This window comes from Podarcis gaigeae (assembly GCF_964106915.1).
Source record: "Podarcis gaigeae genome assembly, chromosome: 15".
Lineage (NCBI taxonomy): Eukaryota > Metazoa > Chordata > Lepidosauria > Squamata > Lacertidae > Podarcis > Podarcis gaigeae.
The window spans coordinates 4,606,694-4,632,556 of NC_139692.1; the positions used below are offsets into that span (position 1 = coordinate 4,606,694).

The following is a 25,863-nucleotide window of genomic DNA, read 5'->3' on the forward strand; positions in this document are numbered from 1 at the left end:
TTCTGGCTGAAAAAAAGCCCAGAGTCCAAATCAGCCACAAGTTTCCAAATTATCTCCAAGGGCAGCCCCATAGAGCACATTGCAGTAAAGCAGTCAGTTAGTCAAATAAATTTAACCCCATACCATTTTTTACTCTAGATCACTGGTTGGGAACTTCAAGCCTGGGGTCTTAATGTGCCCCTCCAGGACTCTCTGCCTAGGCCTTGGGGTTTTCTGTAGACCCTGCCCCATTCTAGGCCACACCCCACCCTGACATTATTCCATGCCCTCTTTAAATGCCTTTGCCTTGGTTGAAATATGTCACGGAATTGTCATAATGCCTCTTGATTGCCTTCATTGCTTCATTGGGAATCTGGGACAGAGAGACATAGGTACAGGAACCACTTGTTTGGCATGGCTGGAAGGTAGCCTACTGCACAAAGGTAATTCCCTATAAACAGAAAATGGCTGCCCACCATTTCTCTAATCAAGATAATATGGCCCTCATGATAAATATATGCAATTTTGACTAATATGCTAATTTTGGCAAGCAATTTCCCAAAATGCGATGTTTTTGCATGTTATTTTATCTAATACAGTGGTACCTCAGGTTACATATGCTTCAGGTTACAGACTCCGCTAACCCAGAAATAGTGCTTCAAGTTAAGAACTTCACTTCAGGATGAGAACAGAAATCAGGCTCCGGCGGCACGGCAGCAGCAGGAGGCCCCATTAGCTAAAGTGGTGCTTCAGGTTAAGAACAGTTTCAGGTTAAGTACGGACCTCCAGAATGAATTAAGTACTTAACCTGAGGTACCACTGTACAAGCTTTTACATGCACATGTTACACTAGTATATACATTTTTTTGGTACAGATGACTGCACTGGAAGATTTAGAGAAATGTGAATTTTAAATCATATTTGTGTTTGGGTTTGCATATTTTTTTTTGAAGTGTGAATTAGGTAGGTTCACCTTTAAATGAGAACCAAATCAAATTTCTCTCCTGTTCCTATCTGGAAGGCATTCCTGCTTCATATCGTTTTCCTAACCTCCCCGTGCAATAATATAACTTTGAGGTGATCCAAGACTCCACAATGCTGTTTAAAGTTCAGAGCTGTTTATACTCTATGCATTCCCAAGAGCATCACCTCCTTCTAGATCTCTCAGCAGGGGCCTGTTATTCACAGACATGATGAATATTCAGCATTCGTTCCAAATAATGGTCGCTATACCTTTAAGCCTGGCAACGGCACTCTCAGAATTTCAAATGACACATCAATAGGAAGTAGCTGATTAGAATTCTAAGGATGTGGGCTTCTTTGAAGAGGTAGTTTGGTACTGTAGTGGCTGTCATGTGAATGGGGGAAAGGAGATGGAATAGATGTGTTATCCTACACCTCTCCCTGAACCACTGAATGTTTCATCAATAGGGTACCATGCAGGTACCCTACTGGATTACCAAATAGGCAGAGTTGGCATCAACCTATGGGCCTTTTAGGGGACTCGCGACAATGGATCAAAATAATATTGATTTGATCTTGAAACAAAATTACAAAAGCCTAGTAGGAGATAATTTGCAAGCTGCCTAGGGGCCTCCACAGGGTTTAATCTGGCAGAAGTCCATGGGAAGTCAAGGGGATAGTTGCTCCTCTAAATGAACCATAATTCTCAGGATCACAGATTTCATTTTTAAAAAGCAGATGTTTCTAGCATTTGTAGAATGTGAGACAAAATGGAACAGCAGAGGGGAGAGCAGCATTGAGCCAAGGTGAATGCCCTACGACAGGGGTCAGCATGGTTTACCTTGCCTGGGCCGGTTCACTCCAGCAGAGATCTCTCTGTGGGTCGGATTGTGCTCACACAGGAACGCATGCTCCTGCAATTTCTGGCGTCCGCGCAGACACCATTTCCAGTGCCATGGAAGTGAGTACCTGTGCCACGCATTGCTGGTTTAGCACAGCTCGTGGGGGCTCGTCGAGCGGGTGGCTCGGTTCGGGGGTGGTTTGGGGGCCTTAGGTTGCCTACCCCGCCCTTCGATATTTAGGCACATCCAGATTGCTTAGATACTCCATAAGCGTTGAGAAATACCTGCTGCAATCATTGACAATAAAAGATGGGGACCTATCCAGATCCATTTGGCGTTCTGTGTCTGTGATACACTGTTTGATGGCTGACTTAGGCTGCTCAAACCCCATTCTGAGCAATTCTTCAAGAGAAAAGCCCAGAGCTAGAATTTAGGTCATAACTGCCTGATACCATGCAGATTCTTCCTTGAGAACAGTGGGAGCAAGCCCAGTAGGAAAAAATGAGAATCTTAGCCAATAGTTGAGTATAGACATCCATATTCTGGCCTCTTTGCTCAAGAGACCTGTCTCCAGCCTCAAGATGACATTGGTGACACATTTAGGGACCTGAAAGATTGATCTTAGAAATTTAGATTGGATGCACTCCAGCAATGTCAAATTTGGAAAGGGACCTAGCTGGGCACCATATAAGAGTTGGGCAACAGACTTTACTTCAAATAATCTCAATGCTGCTGGTATATAATGGTCTCCTTTAGATCTGAAGAATTTTTTAATATCCATTGAGCTCCTCTGAGCACTGCTAGTAGCATAGTCTCCATGCGCTTTCCTGCTTCCTGTTCTACTTTATGTCCATCTATAGTCCAGTAGTGTCCCCTGGGTCGTTGTTTTTTAAAGCAGATGCCATAATTTTAGTTTTCTGGTGACTGAGCACTTAGATGGTCTTCTTTGCAGAAAAGAGATAAAGCTCTCAGCACTCTTTTAAGGCCAATGGGAGCAGGGCAGTGATGTCTCTTCCAGCTAGTTTTTTGGGGTGGAAATTATTGTTGCGAAGAAAATCCACCATAGAATTGATACAGAAATTGAACAGAAGTGGAGCCAGTATGCAGCCTTGTTTAACTCCCTTTGCAGTTTTGATTGCTCTAGTAAGATGACCCTGAAGAGTATGTATCTTACTTTTAAGAGAAGTCCCTTCATGCAGCATTCAAATTAGGTAGATAAATCATCTATCAATCAAAGATGCCTCCAATTTTTACCCACAAATTGGGTCGGGATATGGAATCAAATGTGGCTCTAAAGTCTATGAAGGCGGCATATGGGGAAGTTGTTTTACAAGAGAAATATTTCCTAATCAAATGAGGTAAGATGAAGCATTGATCGATAGTGGATTGCCTTTCCCTAAAACCAGGTTGTTCATCTGCTAGAATGTTCTCTTACTCCAACCAGTCCAAGAATTTCCTTTGTAAATGTCTTGCATAGAGCTTGCTGATGGTATTAAGTACTGATTGGTCTATAATTAGCCGGATCATCATTTGACCCTTTTTTAAAAATGGAAGCAATGACTGCCAGCCCCCAATTTGATGGGGGCTCGTCCATGGAAATCAATGCAAGTAAAGAGAGAGGCTGGTATAGGAGCCCAGAAGTCCAGATTGGTTTTAATAACTTCTGGTGGGATCAAGTCCTCCCTAAGGCCTTCCCAGGTTTTAGTTGGGCTACAAGTCTATTGATTTCGGACACAGATACGGGTGGCCATGTTGGAAGATGGTCTATAAGGTGGCAAGGATCTTCTTTTCCAGAGTTATTTTTCTAAGCATATTCATATTAAAATAATTTATCTGGGCTGCTGGGTTTGAAATCCAACAATAATTTGATTATGACACTGATGAATTCCTAGATGGCTCTTCAATTTCCAGGGTGGTTTACAAATAGAATAATGCTTGACAATAGTTGGTGAAGAAATATAAAGTCAAAGGCAACAAAAAGTGGTTAAAAGCAGCAGAAAAACAGACCTTAAAAAACAATTTAAATGCATTGGGGCATAAAATGGCCTTTGTTTGGTACTAAAAGAAAGCAGAGTATAGGTCAGCTCCATGCAAGCCTACATGGGGTGGGGGGGAACTGTCAAAGGCTGAGCAGCAGAAGCAAAATGCCCCTCTCACTCCCTGGTTTATTATTTTAGTTATTTTTCATCATTTCGTTTTTATCCTGCCTCTCCTCCAAGGAACTCAAGATGGTGAACATGATTGCTCTCATCCCCAATACATCCTCATAACAGCTCTGCATTGTAATCTGAGAAACAGTGACAGGTCCAAGGTTACTCAGTGAACTTTGTGGCATAAGTGGAGATGTTGTTGTTTTAAAATTTTCAAAACTTTATTGTGAAGTTTAAACAGCAGCCCAGTCATAAATATGAAATAAACAATCCAGTCATAAATATGAAATAAAATATAATGTATTTTAAATGCTGGACAAAAAACTCCAGGCAATATCAGTCTGACACTAACCACAACACCACACTGGTTACCACTGGCTGCCATTGACCTTACCTTGGGCGGCAGTGAGGTGGCTCAGGGGAGCACATTGGTAGATGGTGGCAATGCAGGGGCAGATGGATACAGGAGAAGATGTGCCTCCAGGTACCTGGACCCCCAAGGCACATGGTTCTTAATAGGTAAGCACCACACTGAACTGAGTTGGGGAATGGGTTGGGGTCCAACAAAGTTCTTTCAACACCAGCAAGGCATTACCCCAATGGTCAGTTCCAGTTAGTATTCTAATGTTTTCATCCATCCAATAGTGCCTCGTTCTTCTAGTTCAATGTCCTGAGAAAACTGAGTTCTTTCCAAGCTGGACCATTCTAGGCTGACACCTAGGCTGGGCTGATGCCACAACAGGCACCATTTCACTTGTAGCTTGACAGGGCAGCAATATTGTCTGAAGCCTCCATATGTCTGCATCACATTGAATTAATGTGTGACTTCCACTTTCAAATCTGATGCCCTCAAGCAAATAAAAGAAACACAAATAGTTACTCTTGTTCATCTCACCTGCTTCATGGCAAATGTTGTTAACTTGCAGTAGTGGCAGCCAACCACCAGAGGGCATAGCCCTTCAATTCATATTGACCATGACTCCATAGATATACTAAACATTTTTTACATGGAGAACTTGTGTTGACTCCAGAAAGTTTGGGGTCAGCTTATTTAAAGTTCCTTCCTGTAAAAAGCCCACTGCCCTGCCTTGTGTAAATTTAGAAACCACACGCACACACACATACGCACGCACACACATACAGAAGGGCCTGAAGTGCACCCAAGGATAGCTTAACTTCAGTCAGTCATATTTTTGTTTTTTCAAAAGATGCATTAAGAATTAAGAATGAAATGTCCTGAATTCAGCTATGATCAAGCCATAGATATTAGTGGTATGAATCCAGGGTCCTACAATAGTTTCTGATCTGGTTTAAGCCATGTGGCTAGAAGAAGGATCTTCACAAGTTGGAATGTGTGCAGAGGAGAGCAGCCAAGGGTCTGGGTACCAAGCCTTATGAGGAACGGTTGAAGGAGATGCTTATGTTTAGCCTGGAAAAGAGAAGACCTAGAGGAGATATGATAGCCATCTTCAAATATCACAAGGGCTGTCACATGCAAAATGGAGCAAACCTGTTTCTCCTACTCTGGACCAATGACTTGAACCAATGGCTTCAAATTCTAAGGAAGGAGATTCTGACTAAACATTCGGAAAACCTTTCTGACAGGAATAGCTGTTCAACAGTGGAACGGTCTCCCTTGGGAGGTTGTGGACTCCCCTTCCTAGGTTTTCAGCAGAGGTTGGATGGCCGCCTGTCATGGATGCTTTAGCTGGAATTCCTGCAATGCAGGGGGTTGGACTAGATGACCCTTGTGGTCCCAACTCGACAATTCTGTGATTTTATGAACCTGTACCCATCTTTCGTTCAAGGAAGGGGATGGCAGAGCTTTGCACTAGGCTGGGGAGGGGTGGACTGTCCCTCTGGAGTTGTCCCTCTGCCCAGCCCTGCTGGCCTCCATGTGCAAAGTAATGCCAATCACTCTGCCAGGATGTGGTCCCCCTCCCTTTTGTCTGCCAGATGTGAGGGTGAATTCAAGGGGGATGAGGTGTTCTGAGGGTGGGGAAGGAAAGGGGTGCAGCTGGCCCTGATTCTGTTGCATCCTGAGCCAGCCCCATGGCCATCCCATGGCGGCACTGGGCCCATTCTGCCTCCCCCACGCTTCCCCCGCTAATGTGTGTGCTTAGCAGGGCTGAAGATGCAGCAGTGTTCCTGCTGCTCTGTTAAATCCTGCATGGCAACACCTGGACTTGGGATTATTGTTTATTATTTTTAAATATATTTTTTCTTTTTTTTGAATTTTTTTATTTTTAATGCAGAATCATAACACAAATTACAAACATTGAATCCAAAATAATACTATACAGACAAAAATCCCGGGCACATATAGAAAAAAAACAGAAAAGGAAAAGGGGGGGGGGAAAGCAAAGGAAACAAAACAAAACTAAACAAAAACAAAAAAGCACACATCTACAGAACAAAACCATATCATTACGTACATAAACACAAATGGACTTCCTTCCTTTGTTCTAAGACCTCAAAAAATTTACTCTTACTGTATTGTTGTGTCTAATTAGATTACTTCCATCTTTGTGCTTTTTTACACCATTTTTCTTATTCTTTAACCCTGTAAAGCATCATTCATTACATACCAATATACTAACTCCTGAACAATGTTTTTTCATATACTCTTTAGCACAACCCCATTCTTTTAATAATTTCTGGTCTGATTGTCCCCTTATGTAAGCTGTGAGTCTTGCCAGATTTATGTATTCACAAAATTTAATTTGCCAATCTTTCACTTATTGTTTATTATTTTTTAATTGCAAATTCATTAAAGAAAAAAGAATGAGGGAAAACACACAAAGAGGGTGGGCAAAGACAAATCAGCTCACATTAACAATACATTAGCTCTGTATGCAGATGATTTAATAGTAGACTTGAAACTCTCCTCCGGGATTAGGCCTCACAGAGGTGCATCTGTGGGGGAGGGTTCTTCACAAACACCTGGGAGTCATGTGCTGCACTAGGGGAACCCTCTGATCCACCAATTATCCTCCGCCTACTCCCCAAGGCCAGTCCTGCGGCTGCGGCCGCTGGGGGTTTTAACTGGAGGACCACTGCTTAAGGGTTCTACTGCTCCCTAACTCTCAGCAGAGGGGCAAGTAACAACACCTTCTGGTGAGCCAGTGTGGTGTAGTGGTTAAGAGCGGTGGACTCGTAATCTAGTGAACCGGGTTCTCTTCCCCGCTCCTCCACATGCAGCTGCTGGGTGACCTTGGGCTAGTCACACTTCTCTGAAGTCTCTCAGCCCCACTCACCTCCCAGAGTGTTTGTTGTGGGAGAGGAAGGGAAAGGAGAATATTAGCCACTTTGAGACTCCTTAAGGGGAGTGAAAGGCGGGATATCAAGTCTAAACTCTTCTTCTTCTTCTGGCCACGTGGCCACCACCCCTTTTTCTGACCACGTGCAGGAATAGGAAGGGTAACTACTCTATTCTTTTGGCCTAATTGCCTTGGCTTAATGAATCCTGGCCCTGTGCTAAGGGCATACTGTGTTGGAGGCAAGCATGCATGATGGGTCATATGAAATTTAATTTAGATGGGTTGATAAATGGATTTAGGTTCATCAGTTTGCCTTAGAAAGCATCTATAAGTTATTATGTTAAGCTATTATGATAAAAAAAGAAGCAAGCATGTCCTGTAACTTAGAGTTACTGTAATAAGGTGCTCAAAGACGGGGTTTTTAACATCCCACCTGGCAGTGGAGTCCTTTGCTGCCCTTTCTCTAAATGCTTCGTCGTATCCTAGGGCCACAGCTTCACCAGCCATTGAATTTTACGATACGATACTGTCAGAGCTGCCCTAGGTCCCAGCTCAAAAAGGACCAACGCCAGTTCTTGTTATATACAAGTCTTTATTGAAGTTCAGTTTCACTTTCAAAGCCGCGGCGCGCAGCTCTACGTCTTAAACTCTAGACCGCTGAAGCTCCGTCTGAATCTCCTCCCCCCAGACACCAGTTTAAGACTCTAGCCTTGCTCCACCTCTTCCTCTGCTCTTTCCTCCTCTGGGTCCACCTGTCTACTGGGATCTTGCCCTTTCTTGACTCTTCTGACGCTGATTCCCCTGAGTCTTCCCCCTGCCTCCGGCGGGCTTTAGGACCTGGTTCCCAATCCGGATTTTCTGCTGTCCCGCACGCCTGTACATTTGAACTTGGCGCGCGCGCCCAGCCGGCAACCTTTCTCCTGACCGTTACACTGCTCCTGTCACTGCTTCCCCCTTCGGGGGGGCTAGCTGGACCTGACTTCCCCTCCGTTCCCTCACTCTCTGATAGAGGCGTGGTCAGCCCTGACTCATCTTCTCTCCCTACTGGAGGAGACGCTGGCCCTGATACATGGGACTCTTCCCCCCCACTATGCTCTGGTGGGGGAACTGGTCCTGATCTCCCGCTGCTGCTTTGGGAGTCCCCGCTGTCCCCTTGCTTCTGGTGCGTCCCCCCTGGGACCCCCCTTGCCCTGGCCATCGGCACCCCCCTCTGGGAATCTTCTGAATCGCTGGAGAAGCTCATGGAATCTCTCGGGCCACTGTCATACTCCCCTACGCTGCCCTCCGATTCTTCCCCTTCGCTCTCCGTTTCCTCTCTCCCCTGTGCCTCTGCTCCTGAGCCCCTGACAGATACGATACAATATCTTTATTGTCATTGTCCCTTGCAGAACAATGAAATCGAAAAACTACATAAAACTACATAAAAACTACATAAAACTACATAAAAACTACATAAAACATTCAAAAACCCCTAAAAACTCTAAAACCCCATTTTAAAATACACTATACTACAGAGACCCCTTATGCTGCGTTTAGAACCAGAATTGCATTAACGTAGAAACTGTTTTTCAGGCAGCTAGTCCTGGCCTTTATTACCCTATACCTTCTTCCAGAAGGCAGAAGCTGAAAGAGATCATTTCCGGGGTGCGTACTATCATGTGCTATCTCTTCCGCTTTCTTATGGCACCTGGCAGCATAGATTTGATCTAAGGTGGGAAGAGTGCACCCGATAATTCTCTCTGCAGTCTTTACAACCCTGGATAGCATTGTTTTTCACCTGGTCGTGCAACTCCCAAACCACACGCACAGACCATAAGTTAGTACGCTCTCCACAGTGCAATGGTAGAATGCCATCAACAGGTCCTTTGAGAGATTGTTTTTCCAGAGGATTCTCAGAAAATATAACCTCTGCTGTGCTCTCTTCATCAAGTCTTTGCTGTTCTCTCCCCAGGTTAGGTCGTCTCTCAACTCCATTCCCAGAAAACGAAACACTGAGACCTGTTCCACGCACTTCCCCTCAATAATAAGTGGCTGAATATTCAATTTAATTTCCTAAAATCCACAATGATCTCTTTTGTTTTCTTTAAGTTAAGCAGTAAGTTGTTTTTCCTGCACCACTCCCCCAACTGCTCAACTTCCTTCCTATAGGCCGTCTCTCTCTCTCCAGCCGTAATTAAACCAACCACCGTTGTATCATCTGCGAACTTAATGATCTTATTACTGGGGTATTTGGGGGCACAGTCAGCTGTATAGAGCGTGTATAAAAGCGGGCTCAACACACACCCCTGCGGCGTCCCCATATTCGTGATGAGATCCGCAGAGACGTGGAAACCCAACCTGACCCTTTGGGAACGGTTTGATAGAAAGTCTAATATCCATCTGCACAAACATGGTGGAAGTCCCAGGTCGTTTAAGATAATCTGCTGGTAGTTGAACAAATGCCAGCCCTGGTTGGGGCAAACTGCTGAGACCACACCAGCATAAACTGAAAATGCCTCCATATATTTAGAAAAAATGCACCCAGTTGTGACTTTTTTCTTGTCCTTTCTGCGCTGCTCGTTAGGTGCTGACTTAGAGCTACGGGCAGCGGATGGGAGCATGAGAGTGAATAGATTGATGTATTCCCCATTTAGGATATGTTCCCATATTTTTCTACAGAGATTGAAACCAGGGGGCTGCTCAGTATCAAATAACACTGGAGTCTGATCAGCATTACAGATTTGAGAAAGTGAGTATGAAGTTTCCTGTCACATGCGCAAAACAAATCTATGAAAGCTTTCAAGCTTGTCAGGGAAATCAGGTGGCAACTTTTGGCATATTGTGGTTCTCCTTGCATTAAACTGAGTTGTGGGAACGTTGTGTTTGCATGCTGCCTTCTGTGCCTTCATTTGCAACATCTCATACGATACACTGCAGCCGTTGTTTAGCATTTCATTCACATACCCAAACAGTTTCATTGATTTGTGGAAACCTGCCAGTTTTAGAACCTCTAAACACATGTCTAGAAAGGTTTATGTTTTTCAGCTTGTCTATCACTTCCTGCCAGTCTCACACCAACATTTCACTCACTGAAAACTGCCTTTCTGCAGCTCTGTTTCCATGCTGTTCAGCAAAACTGATCACTTCCAGCTTGAAGCCCACAGAATACTTTTTATATTTACCCATAATCACAAAGATAGCAGAATCAGAATCAGAATGCTGGTTCTGTAAGAATGAGAAAGAAATGCTTCACACGTTAATGTGTCAGGGTGCAGTTTAGCTATTGCGGGAAGATACAAGTCTCACCTGCTTTGCTTGTGAGATCCAAGTCTCTTGTGCCTCATTCATGGCAGCTTCGCCTGCCCACCCGCTCCCCTTGAGCCTTCGGCTGCCACTGAGAATGTGTGCTGAGAATGTCATGTGAATATTATGCGGTGAATACTTTGGGACCGATTTTAGGGACTGAAAAAAGAGGTGCGACTATTATGCAGTGAAATACAGCAAAATAAATTTAAACAGGTTGATCATGGAAATCTCCAGGGAATTGGAAAGATGGGCATCACTTAAACTTACTATTTGGGGTAAGGTCAATATGCTTTCCCCTTCATGGATCACTGCCTTGTCGTGGCGAAGGCGCTTGAATAGCTATGTGCTTTGCTGTGCAGGGCCACCCAAGACGGACAGGTCATAGCCGGGAGTTTAGACTAAATGTGATCCACCTTGAGAAGGAACTGGCAAACCACTCCAGTATTTTGCCAAGAAAACTCCATGGACATAAAAAAGGGGAAGCTTTGGGAAGAAAGTGAGAGTTTCCAAGGCATGCTCTGGTTCATGGGGTCACGGAGAGTCGAACACGACTAAGACAACTAAACAACAACAGCAATATGCTTGAGATAAAATTTCTGCCACAAACGATATTTATGCTACATGGTATTTGTCTATGTATTCTCCAGCTGTGTTCTCAAAAGATCAGTGTGATATATTTTGAAAATTTATGTCGGGTAATTCTTCATCTCATTTATCTACCAAAGGCAGTTGTCTATACAGGAAGGAGGATTTAACTTACCAGACATTAGACCTTATCATAAGGCGTATCTGTTAGCACAGGACTGGGGGACCCTTTCTGGTCTTAATCTCCCCCACCCCATCACACCTTCAAAAGATGGGAGTCAGCAACATCCACCATATGGGCTGCCTCAGCCCTAAGGCAACAGTTTCTCTTAGTAAACAATTCAAACAGCTGAGGTGGGGAAATTGATAGGAAAATTGTATAGGATATTTGGAAAAGCTTTCCTAAATAAAAATAATATTGGCATATTCATCCTGGCCATCTTCTCTCAGTTTCTCATTTTTCCAATCTTTAGGTCATCAGTCAGCGCTGGCTTTTTTCTTCCTGCCTGTTCTTTCCCACTTTGTCTTGTGTCCATTAGATTATGAGTCTGTGGAGAGGAACTGTCTTAGAGTTGATTTTATCTCTAATGTACGAATTGCCTTTAGACATTTTAAAGCCCTTTATGTGAATAGTAGCAGTAGCAGTAGATTCCCTTCTTTTCTAAAGCCATTTTAAAACTTCTAATGAAAGAAGGGTTCCACAGTTGGGAAAAGTCTATATTTTTGCTTCTTTATGACTTGTCTCCAGATAAACTTTGGAAAGCTTATATTTTAATTTCTATTAATAAGAAAAAGGATCAGCTGTTCTGTATCATAACTTTTTTTTAAAAAATCAACTCTTTCAGAGCTATTGTAGGCAGGATAAACAATTGGAGGCAAAGCACACAGGAACAGATTAGCTGTCCTGTAAATCCACTACTTCTCACCTTGTTGTCTGATACAGCCAAACTCATGTTGAAAGCAACATTTCTAATCTGAACACAACAGTGAATGCATGTACAGTGCAAGGTAACTAGGAAGTTAAGTTCTACCTCTGCTCAGTGTGACTATGGCTTCATCTACACTATATTTTTAAAGCACTATGATACCACTTTAAACACTCATGGTTCTCCCCAAATAACCCCTCACAGAGCTACAAATTTCAGTATCTAGCAAGAGTGTTTTATACAGTGCTGATTGCAAATCAAATAAGGCTTTGCATGTTGTGATTATGTCTTTAATATAATTTATAGCCTACAAAGAAGTCACAGCAAGAGGGAGGTCACAGTAACATCCTTCTTCCTTGTTCTTTTCTGAAAAAAGAAAAGAAAAAGAAAAGAAGAGCATAGCACTGCTGGAGGATGAGGAAATGAGTGAGCAACTGGCAGTGCTGGGAGCCGTCTAGTGGTGGCCTCGCCACATGCTGCTGTTGGAACCCTTTGCTGCAACAGTCACCCGGAGGCTTCTGACCATATGGAGAGTTTCCATGCATTTCTGTGCAACAACCCATCCAGATTTCAAACAGAAAGTGTGTGACAACACATTCATTTGTCCATGGCCTTTGATGCCCAAATCTCAATGCATCCCAGTAGCTGTGTTTGGCAACCTATTTTAATTTTGATGATAACCCCCCAGAATGATTGTCAAGAAGTTGGAAGGCTGCAGCAAATGAATTTTGAGTTGCAGTTTGGTGTGGTAGGTACCAGTCTGGGAAGGGGTGGGGGACCTTTTCTGACCTTCTGGGCTACATGTGAGTGGTGGTGGGAAGAGATTCAAAAGCAGGAGGGGCAACTGATAGAACTCCTACCTCTGTACAGTGAGCTAGTTTCTTCACACTCATCATCATCATCATCATCATCATCATCATCATCATCCTGTTACACATATTCATTTTGCAACAAATGAAAATTTGGGGCAAAATTTTGGGCCATTATTTGGTCCAATTTTTCATTGGGTACAAAAACAAATGCACACCCCTTTCAGTTGTGCTGTTCTTTCTTGGGATGATGTCTGCAGTCTTCCGGTCCGTTTTGTTCATTCCACTTGGCTTGGTCCACTGGCTCTAAAAATAGGTCAAAATACAAAACAACCCCCTGAATTAAGGAGAGGAACATCTCAAGATAATATTAGCACTTCTCCGAGTTTGGAAGTGAAGTCTGATGCCCAGTGTTAAGGAATGAGAACTCCTATTTTGAGAACAGTAGTTTGGCCTCATGCCTGGTCTGTGGGTTTGATTTAGAAATAAGGAAAAGTCCAGATGCCACAGCTGTATATCTCTGCACTTCCTGGGCTGGAATTTATTCATATGATACTTTGCCTGTATTTTCTTGCCTATGAAAGCTCATTCCCAAGCCAGATATGTAAGTCCTGAAGGAGCAGGGATGGGCAAATCTGAATTTCTCAGTTTCTCAGTTCTTTTCATTTCCAGATCAGGTTGCATTTCCTCCCCCCCAAATTTCTCCTAAAATTCATCAGCATTTTAGTGTGGTTTTCTCCTAACATACACATTTTTGCAAAGTATTTTCCCTCTTTAAATGTATTTCTCTGTGTTATTTTCACCAATATATGCCTTTTTATACTCATTTTTATCTTAGTGTACACATTTCTGTACATATTACTTGGCTGGAGAACTGCATTGCAAAATTTAGAGAAGTATGAATTTTGAACAATCACTGCATTTCAGTTCAAATATTGTTTCAGAAAATGTGAATTAGGTAGAGTCACTTTTCAGGTCGAGAGAGCCAGCGTTTGTCCACAGACAGCTTTCCAAGTCAGGTGGGCAGCATGACTAAACCATTACTGCCCCACAGAGGACCATGATGAGTGCCAGAATGCATGGAAACACTGTTTACCTTCCCGCTGCAATGGTACCTGTTTATCTACTCATGCTAGTATGCTTTCAAAGTGCAGGTTGGCAGAAGCTGGGACAGAGCAATGGGAGCTCACCCTGTCGTGCAGATTCAAGCTGCCAAACTTCCAAACTGGCATCATCGGTTTAGATCACAGCACCACCCGCACCCCATGTATCATGCTATGCAAGCCTTGATGATCCTTGGGGCTTGTATAGTGTCATGCAGCTGATAAGTGGGCAACCCCACCCACCTGTCTTGACCACCCTCAGCAGCTGCAGGGAGATGAGGATCTGGCCTGCCAGCCAGATCCAGTTCCCTCACCCCTATTTAACAGTGATAGAAAACTCAAATCAGGTACCCTAAGACTCACCTAGATTGTGCAAAAGCTTTTTCAGGCATTCATCTCAGATAGGCTGGTGTCAAAACAAGAGTATGCACACAAGGATCCTGTGAATATTTATTGAGGCTGAAAAGAAATACAGGCTCAGCAGCAGGTAATAAGTCCCAGCAGCTGCTACACTCAGGCAAGCTGACAGAAAAGGTGAGGCCAGCCAGACTAGAAGCTGTGGTCCTAGTTTAAGTAGTCCAACATCAGGACAAGTAGTTCAGAACTGCATGGAAGCAATGGAGTTGTCTCAAAGGGTGGGCATCCCCTACCTCCACCTGCTATAAACAGGGGCAGCCCATCCTGTTTTGCTACTTGAAGCAAAATAGCAAGGTGCTAACCTGTGCCTGCGCCCCTTGTCCCCTCCTTTGAAGCCTTGCTTACTGGGGTTGTATGACTGCAGCTTCCATGTTCCAATGAAACCATGCAAGAGCCCTGAGAGATCAGGCGGAGGCCTCTGCGCCATCTTGTGGGGCTCTTGCACAATCTCCCAGGGTTCTTTCTTGCAAGATTTTGTCAGAATCTGAAAGCCACTGCAGCTACTTCTCTTCACTTTTTTGGTGCTGCTGCCTGTGCAGGAGGCTCTTGGATTCCACCACCTGAGGTGCCTATCTCCGTCTGCCTCATGGATGGGCTGGCCCTGGCTATAAAGATGGACAAGGTGAGCTCACTCATGAGACTCTTATGCAATGCGAGACTGTTGATCACGCAGACATGCACTGCATCAGGAAGGATTTGTGTGTTTCTAGATATGTCGCTGGTCCTGGGTCCCCTTCTGACTCTGGTTCCACCCCTAGAGTTTGGCTGATTCCCTCTGTTATGTACTGAGTTGAATAGGATCCAAAAGGCGGCAGTCTGATTGGTCCTAGAACAATAGGATTCAGAATGCAGAAGTCTGATTGGTCCTAGAACAATAGGGTCCAGAATGCAGCAGTATGATTGGTCTACAGGAGCCACCCAATCCAGCTCCAGGTGGAAGTGAAGCCGCAACCTGATTGGCCTACAGGGAAATCCCAGAATTAGCCAATCACGTGCTGCCTATTGTGTAAATAATGTATATAAAGAAGATATTTGGGGGGAACTTTCATTCCTCGGTACTGTGAGCTGAATAAAGAGCATGAAATCCACACTCGACTCCAAGTATATTTCACCCTCCCAGAATTGCTCTTTTCCCCAAGAGGGGAGATGGGAGTCCTGCTTCCCCAGCCAGGGCAGCTCTACCCTGGGAGAGGGAAAGACCCGCTTCCTCCAGACTCTCTTCCCCCACTCTCAGCCCCACCCCATGTCACCCTGTCTGCCCTTCCCTACACTCCTGATCCTGGGGGTGCCTTGGAGCTACATGGGCAAATAGATTGGTGATGAGCTACAAGGCAGCTTTTGACTTTCTATTTCTATACTCAGAATGGGTGACACTTTCAATTTTGGTTCTCTCAGATTCTCATTTTTCCACTCTTAAATTCCATTCATATTTTTGGGGCAATTTGTGCATTTTGGGGGCAACTTGTGCATCTTTATATGTAATTTTGCTTACGTTACACATTTTTGTAAAGCAGGAAATACTATTGTACTTTTTAAAAAACAAAACAAAAACTAACCTATGCATTGTCATGCCCACTCTAATATGTGCATATTTGTACACATTACTTGGCTGGAGAACTGCACTGAAAAATGTGGAGAGGTGCAAATAGTGAGGAATGACAAGGTATCACTTCACATAGAGTTCCAGAGAAAGTGCATTTGGTAGCTTCATCTTTAATAGTGAACTTATTCTGATTTCTTGCCCATCCTAACTGCATACCAGATGCTCCAACTGTCCCTGATTTCTGGTACCTGCCTCTGGTAAATTACTTTCCACTTGTATGACACTTTTCTGTGTAAATATTTGCCCAAAGCCACAACACAACACACTAAATGCAAATCAATACAGCATTACAATAACAGCCCAATGCTAGATCATTTCAAAACTTCATATGACAATCCAAATCATTCCTTTTTATAACATAAACATTTTAACATTTTAAATGATTATAAAATAAGCTGTTATTAAAATGTACCGGTTAATGTCAAGCAAATATAATAAGCATTCCAAGTACAATCATTTTAACAATAACAGGAACAGGAACTCACTCCATCATAGTACTGTACAAAATACTAATACAACACAGAGAGTGGGCTCCTCACTCCTCCCAAAAGGAATAATGCAAAGGGAAAACGCCCTTAGGTCTATGGCTTATTTTGTCCATAGAATGCCTTGTGGCTGTTGTTAATTTTTTTTAAAGAAATGTGAGTGGTTAGATCTGTCATTCTTCAGAATATCTAAAAGTGAATAAATCTCTTAGGGGCAGAGAGTTGCCACCTCTCTTCCACACCACACTGGTTGCGTCATTGTTGCTGGGGGAACTGTGCCTTGTGGGGCAGCCCCCAGCCAGTCAGCACCAAGAGGGGGTGTGGTTGCAGGAGATTTAACTAAGGCACGACTGGCAGCACCCTCTCACTCGCCCTAACGCCAGATCACCCCACCCACCCACCCACCCTCTTTCCATGCTTTGCTCAGATATGACCTTGCTATGGACAATTGTGGGTCACCATATTGTTGTGGCCAGGTAGGAATTTTTCCACTTGGCAAATTGGCACCGGCCATTGGGTTTTCACCTACCTGGTAGCAATCGTCACAACTCTGTGTGAGGTTAGGCATTGGGTAAGCCTTTGTTTAGAGGGACGCAGGTGGCGCTGTGGGTTAAAGCCTCAGTGCCTAGGACTTGCCGATCGAAAGGTCGGCGGTTCGAATCCCTGAGGCGGGGTGCGCTCCCGCTGCTCGGTCCCAGCGCCTGCCAACCTAGCAGTTCGAAAGCACCTCCGGGTGCAAGTAGATAAATAGGGACCGCTTACCAGCAGGAAGGTAAACGGCGTTTCCGTGTGCGGCTCTGGCTCGCCAGAGCAGCAATGTCACGCTGGCCACGTGACCCGGAAGTGTCTCCGGACAGCGCTGGCCCCTGGCCTCTTGAGTGAGATGGGCGCACAACCCCAGAGTCTGTCAAGACTGGCCCGTACGGGCAGGGGTACCTTTACCTTTACCTTTACCTAAGCCTTTGTTTGGATGGATGGAGGGAAGGTTGCAGACTTCACCTGCCCCTCCTCAGTAAGGGTATACTGTTAAAGGGATCTGGGGTGTGAATCCTGTCTGATGCCTGGACGTGGGCTAGGACCATGCCACAGCCTATGCGGGGACCCCTTGGGTGCCCCTAATTGATGTAAGTCATAGGGTGCTCCCTATCAGTTGTTTACCCTTAGATAGACTCTCTGCAGATGGACAGGAGTCAAGATATAGCTTGGTCTCACCCCAATGCCTAAGCCAAACAGCTCACATCTGTAACCAATAAGGTTGTGGCCTATTTGAACCCATAAACCAAAATACTTTGTGTCTGGGTGTTTATTGTTCTCCTGGGAACTTTGTTTTTTTTTTTTAAAAACATTTTTTATTGCTTTTTAGAAGTACAGAAAAAAGAATAAAGAGTGGTTATAAGAAGATAGGGTATAAGTAACAAGTTTCCATATTCTTTTTCCATCTATTCTATAGGACTTCCCCACATCCTCCGAACCCTGCGTTCTCTGTCTTATAAAGCATCAGCAATTTGTTAACTTATTTCAAAACTTATTGTAACTTCCATATTATCATGTTCCCTATTTTCAATTTTACTGTAACTCAATTCTTATATGTTTTATATTAAACACAATAAAGTTATTTCATTATTTTACCTCTGAATTCTTGTGTCTTAATTTTCATTTCATTAACTTACATTTGCTGAAGCTAGAATTTCCTGAAAGGTGCATTTTTTAACATTCATACAGCTTATAATGTTTTTTCAAATAGTCCTTAAACTTTTCCCAGTCCTCCTCAGTTGTTTCTTCTCCCACGTCTCGGATTCTGCCAGTCATTTCAGCCAGCTCCATATAGTCCATCAACTGCGACTGCCATTCCTCCAGCGTGGGCAAATCTTGTGTCTTCCAATATTTTGCAATCAGGATCCTTGCTGCTGTGGTAGCATACATAAAAAAGGTTCTGTCCTTCTTAAGCACTCTCTGATCCACCATGCCCAGAAGGAAGGCCTCTGGTTTTTTAGGTAAGGTAAATCTCAGTACCTTTTTTAGTTCATTATGGATCATTTCCCAGAAGGCCTTCACTTTCGGGCAGGTCCACCAGAGATGAAAGAATGTCCCTTCCGCCTCTCCACATTTCCAACATTTGTTGTCAGACAGATGATATATCTTAGCTAACTTGACTGGGGTCATGTACCACCGGTATACCATTTTCATAATATTTTCCTTCAAGGCAGTGCAAGCCGTGAATTTCAAACCGGTGTTCCATAACCTTTCCCAGTCTGCAAACATAATGTTATGCCCCACATCCTGAGCCCATTTTATCATGGCGGATTTGACTGTCTCATCCTGTGTATTCCACTTAAGCAGCAAGTTATACATTCTCGAAAGTAGCTTACTTTTTGGCTCTAACAATTCAATCTCCAGTTTCGATTTTTCCACCTGGAATCCAACTTTTTTATCTATTTTAAATACCTCTTGAATTTGCGCATAGTGCAGCCAGTCTCGTACCTTAGTTTTCAATTTCTCCAAACTTAGCAGCCTCCAATTGTCTCCAGTTTTTTCAATTATTTCCCAATATTTAGGCCAATGGGCCTCCATGTTGGGTCTCTTACGTGCCTTGGCCTCCACCGGTGAGAGCCACCTCGGAGTTTTACTCTCCAATAAGTCTTTGTATTTTATCCAGACCCTCCAAATTGCTCTTCTAACAATATGGTTTTTAAACAATTTATGCACTTTAGCCTTGTCATACCACAAATATGCATGCCACCCAAACGCATTGTCAAACCCTTCCAGATCCAGGACGTCAGTGTTCTCCAATAAAATCCAATCTTTCAACCAGCAGAAGGCTGCAGATTCATAATATAGCCTCAAGTCTGGCAGGGCAAATCCCCCTCTTTCTTTCGCATCAGTTAATATCTTAAACTTTATTCGGGGCTTTTTGCCCTGCCAAACGAACTTAGAGATATCCTTCTGCCACTTTCCAAAACATTCCACCTTGTCCACGATCTGTAGGGCCTGAAACAAAAATAACATTTTCGGCAATACATTCATCTTTACAGCAGCTATTCGGCCTAACAAGGAGAGTTTCAATCTTGACCATATTTCCAAATCTCTTTTAATTTCTGACCAACATTTCTCATAGTTATCTTTAAACAAATTCAAATTTTTGGAGGTCAAGTACACCCCTAGGTATTTTACCTTTTTAACCACATTCAGCTCCATTTCTTTGGAGAACTCATCTGTTTCTGTAACTGTCAAATTTTTTGCTAAAACCTTAGTTTTTTGCTTATTTAACTTGAACCCCGCCACCCGACCAAAATCAGAAATTAATTCTAACACTCTTTTAGTACTGGAGACTGGTTCCTGAAGTGTTTATTGTTCTCCTGGGAACTTTGGAGCATGGAGGCCTTGGCATGCAAATGACAATTGTTCACATTTTTTTAAACAGAGTAACCGACTGTTTTAATACTACACTGTTTTTTAACAGAGTAACCGACTAGTTTTAATACTAGGAAGAGGTTGTACTCCAGGGAAAGTTTAACTATTCTTCTTATGTTATGATTCACATTGAATGTACTGTATATGCATTCTGTTGGCTCTGACCTTGCCATTTGCTAAGGAGAGCTTTCATCTAAATTTAGGTTGGCCGGTTGTTAGCTGTAAAGGAAGGTATTCAGAACCCTAGGGATAAAAGTAATGATGCATTAATTTCAGTGGCCAGAAGAACATTGAATATGATCCTCCATTATTTAAGACATGACAGCCAACTTGGAAAATAGTGTTTGGCAACTACAGCCAAAGCCCTGGGAATTTTGAGGTGGGATTACTAACCATAAAGTGCCCCAAACTACAGCAGATAGAACAATATTATCCAGAATGTACTGTTGTTGTTGTTGTAGGTGTGTTTGCAATATTTATGGCACACTGTTCAATTTTAAACTCCCCAGGGACTAGTCATAAAAACAGACAATTAAGACCTTACTTATAAACAACAAAATCTTGAGTGTTTCTATAAATTGTTTTAGAACAATTTAAAAATACAATGTTGAAACAATTCAACATTATAGTAAAGGGCAGGCAAAAAAAATTCTAATTCTAATCACCATCATCACCACCTTCATCATCTTGACAATGCATCATCATCCGCCGCCCACTGTTCTTCACTGAAACTGCAGGAGGAACAATCAAGAACAATTCGTCCCCAAGAGAGAGCCCAGGAGAGCAGTGTAGCCTTATAGTTAGATGCAATCATACGCTGGGGGGGGGGGGAGAAATAAATTTATAGAGCAAAGTCACCATTTCTGTTGTTGCCCAGTAGGGGTCAGGGATGATAGGACTTATGGTCTCACTCAGCACACTGCAGATGGCAGTGCTTCTGGGGGGTGGGGTGGGGGAGCATGAAGCAGCAGCAGAGGTGTCAAGTTGCCCTCAAGACTGGGGGCGGCAGCTGGTGTGCGTCACGCGTGTCATGCTAGTATGACATCACATGCATCTTGTATCATGCATGTGTGACGACATGCGTGTTCCAAAGGAGGCCGAGTGCTCTGGAGGAGCTGGCCACTGGACCTGCAATGTGCAATGCACACACCCCAAGATTGAGGGAGCTCAGCCCCGTTAAAACAAATATTGAGGGGTCTGAGGTACCTTTGGCCCCCTGGAGTTGGTGCACCTGAGCAGCAGTATAGAAGTGCAAACCTCCTGCCCAACATTTACCCTTCCCCCTCCCTGGAATGACTTTGCCCTGTTGGATGTAGCAGCCTGTCTCCTACCAGCCAGATGCCTCTGGGAGGCTCACGAGCTATACTTTTCCTCAGTTGTCCACCAGCTACTGGTATTCGAAGGTCTGTACATACTACATATTTAGCAGTTGTGATGACTATCTGTTGGGATACATATCTGATGAAGAAAGGGTGTGGATCAGGGGTAGAGCACCTGCTTTTCATGCAGAAGGTCTCAGGTTCAATTCCTGGCCTTTCCAGGACAGGCTGGGAGATACCCCGTCTGATACCACGTGCAGCCAAGGCCAGACAAGACTGACATTACTGAGGGAGCTGGACCAGGAGCTACGTGGTGGTTAGCCCTGAGGGATATGTTCAAAGTCCACTGCTGGAGGCAGCGATGCCTTTGTATGCGAGCTGCTGGAAACCACAGAAGGGAGAGTGCTGTTGAACTCAAATCCTGCTTTTAGGACTTTCAAGAGACATTTGTGGGAATAGATGGGCCACTGGATGGATCCAGCAGCATCTTTTTATGACATGATCAAAGGCCTGACAAATAAGGCAATAATGGTCCATTCCATATTTTATACATGTCAGTAAACCCAGCAGATTGAAGTAAATAAAATTGCTTGAGGGTTCCTCCCTCCCCTCATAATTATGTATCAGCTCAAATACATGCACATATTCTGAAAATTGTAAGTGCTGTATCATGGAGTGCTTACTCTTTGTTCCTGTTACTTACAAGAGGCAGGTCATTCATCTCAACAATTTTCTCCTTTTTCTTTCAGTGTCAAGGTAAAGGCTATGGACTTCTGTGAAGATAATCCAGTGGGATGTTAGAGGTGAATCATCTCTCAAACAGAGGATTAAAGAACACAGTTTAGATGACTGCAACAAGATACACCTATTCTAGCCCAGCTCTTTAATTTTCCTCCAGTGCTATCAGCTGGGTCTGGCAGCCATTATATAAATTTTCCTGCAATGCCCCTGATGCAGCAAAATCTGGGGCACTGTGGGAATTTAAAACGGTAGCTCTGAAGACTGATTGGAGCATTGCTGCTGCCCACCAGTGCTGTGAGGCAATTTCTCTGGGGCTCACCGGAGGGCCCTTCAAACCTTCAAAGACAAAGCACGATGCAATTACTTGCCCTGCATACTTTTAAAAATCTTTTTTATTTATAAATTTTTCAAAATACAAACATAACAGATATAAAAAAGAAAGAAAAAGAAAAAATACAGATAATTGACTTTCCATCCATCCTTCCAGGGTTTCCTCAAATTAACGGTTACTGCTGCATGTTCTATTTTAACACAATCCTGCTTGTCTCTGTATTTACTTCCATACAATTTTAAAGTGCTGAGCTTGCTCCAAACTGACTAGTGTCTTAACACTTTTACAATAGTTTTTCAAATAATCTACAAATGGTTTCCAATCCTCTTTAAATATGGTCTCTTCTTCTCCTCTAATTTTATTTGTTAGATTTGCTAATTCTGCATACTCCATCAATTTCATGTGCTCTTCTTCCTTTGCGGGTTGTAGTAAAGTTAGAATTATTTAGAAAATTATTCTTTGGTCAAGCAAAAAGGAGTGAGGCCTTGTGGGAGTTTCACCAGCCACAAGGACCCTGGGAAAGAAGTTGTGTCTCTTTAAACCCTAGACTAGCTGGCTCCCCAGCTGAAAGGTTTATTAGAACCAAGGAAGTCTTGATTTAATGAAAGAACTAACACCTGAATTCGATGGTGTAAACATCCCCCCCCCCCAATGATGCTATCTGTCCTTGAATTGCTTGGGAATGTGGATCTGGCTAATTTCCATGGAAGGGAGGAAGCCCTTTGATTTAAAGTTTGAATTCCAAATTGGCCCAGCTGTCAAGAGGTAAATTGATTGACTAGCAAGCCGGTCATTGGCGCATTTAAAAATAATTTGAGTCTTATGATTGGCTTGAAAGTTACTATGCTAAGTGCGAATTGTGAATAAAAGATCAGGGAATTGTCTTGCTCTTGGCTCTCTGCCTTTGCTCTGAAATTCGCAAAGATGCCCTGCTCTATTGTTCCAACTTAATAGCCGTCGTTCGTCTTTTGAAATGGAGATCTTCGAAAGCCTTCAACTTGCAGATTCCTAAAGAACTTCAGCTATCCTATCTTGTGTTAGAGTTGTGAGTATGTAGAGTTATTTACACTATGTACCTTTGTTATTTTCTTATCTGTAACGTCCAAAAGAGTGCCTGCTATTCTAGCATGTTTCTTATGTTGTTTTAAAATAAACCTTTTAAGAATGAAACTGTTTTAGTTTGTGTGCCTTTCCGGAGGGAATAGCTAAGTCCTAGCCTTACGCTTGGTTACGCTCTACCGTAGAACTTCTGCCTGCAAGTCTGTGGATGCAGCTTGTGGAGTGGGGGACGGCCAGGATAACGGGTCACAGCCTTCTCCCTGGGTTGTGATTCTGGGTCCCCTGGACAAGAGGGAGTGGTGGCAGCCCTACCGGGTCGTGTTTGTTCTGTTTTGCAAAAAGTAATACGTCTGCCAACCCTGCCCTGGGCGTCCTAGTCTGGCCGGAGAGCAGAGACAGGAGAAGGGAGGGGCAAGAGGTTGGGGACGACATTACTACACGGGTACAGCATTTTCACACCATCTTTGGACATATAACATTCTTGCAGTGGTGGTCTCATACAAGAATAGATTCAATTTCTTTAATCTGGACCTGTTATACCCAAAAGAAAAGCCTTTGGCTTCTTAGAAATAACTGTTTTAAATATATTTTTCAGCTCATTATAAATCTTTTCCCAATATTCCTTAACTACTCTACAGGTCCACCACATAGGATAAAAAGTTCCTTTTTTACATTTTCAACATTTACTTGACTCTGACTTATACATTGTTGCTAATTTACTTGGTGTCAGGTAACATCTATAGATCATTTTCATGTAATGTTTTTTCAGATTGTAACAGGCTGTTAATTTCAACCCTGATGTCATTCTCTCCCATATTTCTAAGTCATTTTTAAACTTCTTTCCATAGTTATCTTGAAATATATTGGGGTTCTTAGTTGTCAGCCGCAATCCTAAATACTTCACCTTTTTATCCACCTTCCATCCACTCAGTAATTCTAAATCCTTTTTCATCTACACATCCATGTTTTTGACCAACATCTTGGTTTTCAATTTATTCATCTTAAATCCTGCTACTTTGTTAAATTATTCATTTCTTCAATCACTTTGTGTATGCTACTTCCTGGTTCCTCTAATGTAAGAACTACGTCATCTGCAAATACTTTCACACCTTTCATATCTGCCCTGCATTCTGTTAACTCTCAAGAATGCATCCTTCCAGGAGTGCACTCTCTCTCTCTCTCTCTCTCTCTCTCTCTCTATATATATATATATGAATGAAGGGAAATGAAGTGGAAGAAGCTTAGAGGGACGGATGGTGCCCTTGGGCTAATCCTTGAAAAACAAGGGCTTAGCAAAATACAGCCTGGGTGCTATACATACCATACATAGTGTACTTAACACACAGGTCTCTTGCTGAGAAGCATCAGGATTTACAATGTGACTTTTATGAGTTATCTGGAACCCCAGTAAACGTTCCCTCGCCCATATATAACTACTGTTTTCATGGAGATTTATAGGCAAGTATTCCCCTGATGATGCCTGAAGATACTCCCGACATGCTATAAATGAAACGATTGGCGCAAAAGCCTTATCCTTCCATTTAGCTGCACATATTTTGAGATAGCTGTCATGCAAATATTCTGCAGAATACGATCAGGCAGTAAAAAGCTAATGCAAAGTTATAGAAGTCTGTAAAGATAGCAGTCCAATAAACTCCTGAAATACTGGTTCCTGGCAAAGGCCATTGAGGCATCTGGATTCATGTAATATGCATTCTTTTTTCCCTTTTCGTTAGTTGACACATTTGGGTTTTTCATAATCTTCCTATACAGTTTATGAGCTCTTAAGTAACTATTCTTGCTGCTTCCCAGTACTCAGTCATATACTGATTCTCAGCTATCCTCCTAATAATTTTTTTTAAGAGGGAGCAGCTGTGCTAGCGCACACTGCAAATTTCTCCTACATCCCCTTCCTCATTCAATTACAACATAGGGGCAAAAGGGACACAGGCAAACCCTTTGCTGTTGGTTTGTACAGTGAAGGTGAAGGTAAAGGGACCCCTGACCATTAGGTCCAGTCGTGACCGACGCTGGGGTTGCAGTGCTCATCTCACTTTATTGGCCGAGGGAGCCGGTGTAAAGCTTCTGGGTCATGTGGCCAGCATGACTAAGCCGCTTCTGGCGAACCAGAGCAGAGCACGGAAACGCCGTTTACCTTCCCGTCGGAGCGGTACCTATTTATCTACTTGCACTTTGATGTGCTTTCGAACTGCTAGGTTGGCAGGAGCTGGGACCGAGCAACGGGAGCTCACCCCGTCGCGGGATTCGAACCACCGACAGTGAAGGTAGTTCTTGGTTTAAGCCAACATGTACCACATTTTAAAGTTTTAGGTAGGGCTCAGACAAATTGACAAGTGTTACAGACTTTTCCAGGTGACCCCGCCTCCCATATCGTTCATCCTGATTTACTTGCACAAAGTTTACATAGAGGTTAGACTATGTCTAGTCTCTTTTAAGCATTTGGTTTGTGGGAAGGTTATACAACAATGAGCATTCAGCCTAATTTGATTGTGGGCTGTTTGAATATTATTAGTATTCATTCATCTCACACTTTTCAGATCATTTCCCTATCACTTTCCTAATTGCCAAAAAGTT

The 25,863-nt window shown here is 43.2% G+C and overlaps 1 long non-coding RNA gene across 1 annotated transcript; it reads left to right on the plus strand.

Annotated features, from left to right (window-relative positions):
• The first annotated feature begins 337 nt into the window (after positions 1-337).
• LOC310832260 lies at positions 338-24,342 on the plus strand. Its single transcript, XR_014558217.1, has 4 exons — positions 338-422; positions 9,853-9,922; positions 21,894-22,637; positions 23,717-24,342. It is a non-coding gene; the product is annotated as an uncharacterized lncRNA (long non-coding RNA).
• The last annotated feature ends 1,521 nt before the right edge of the window (positions 24,343-25,863 follow it).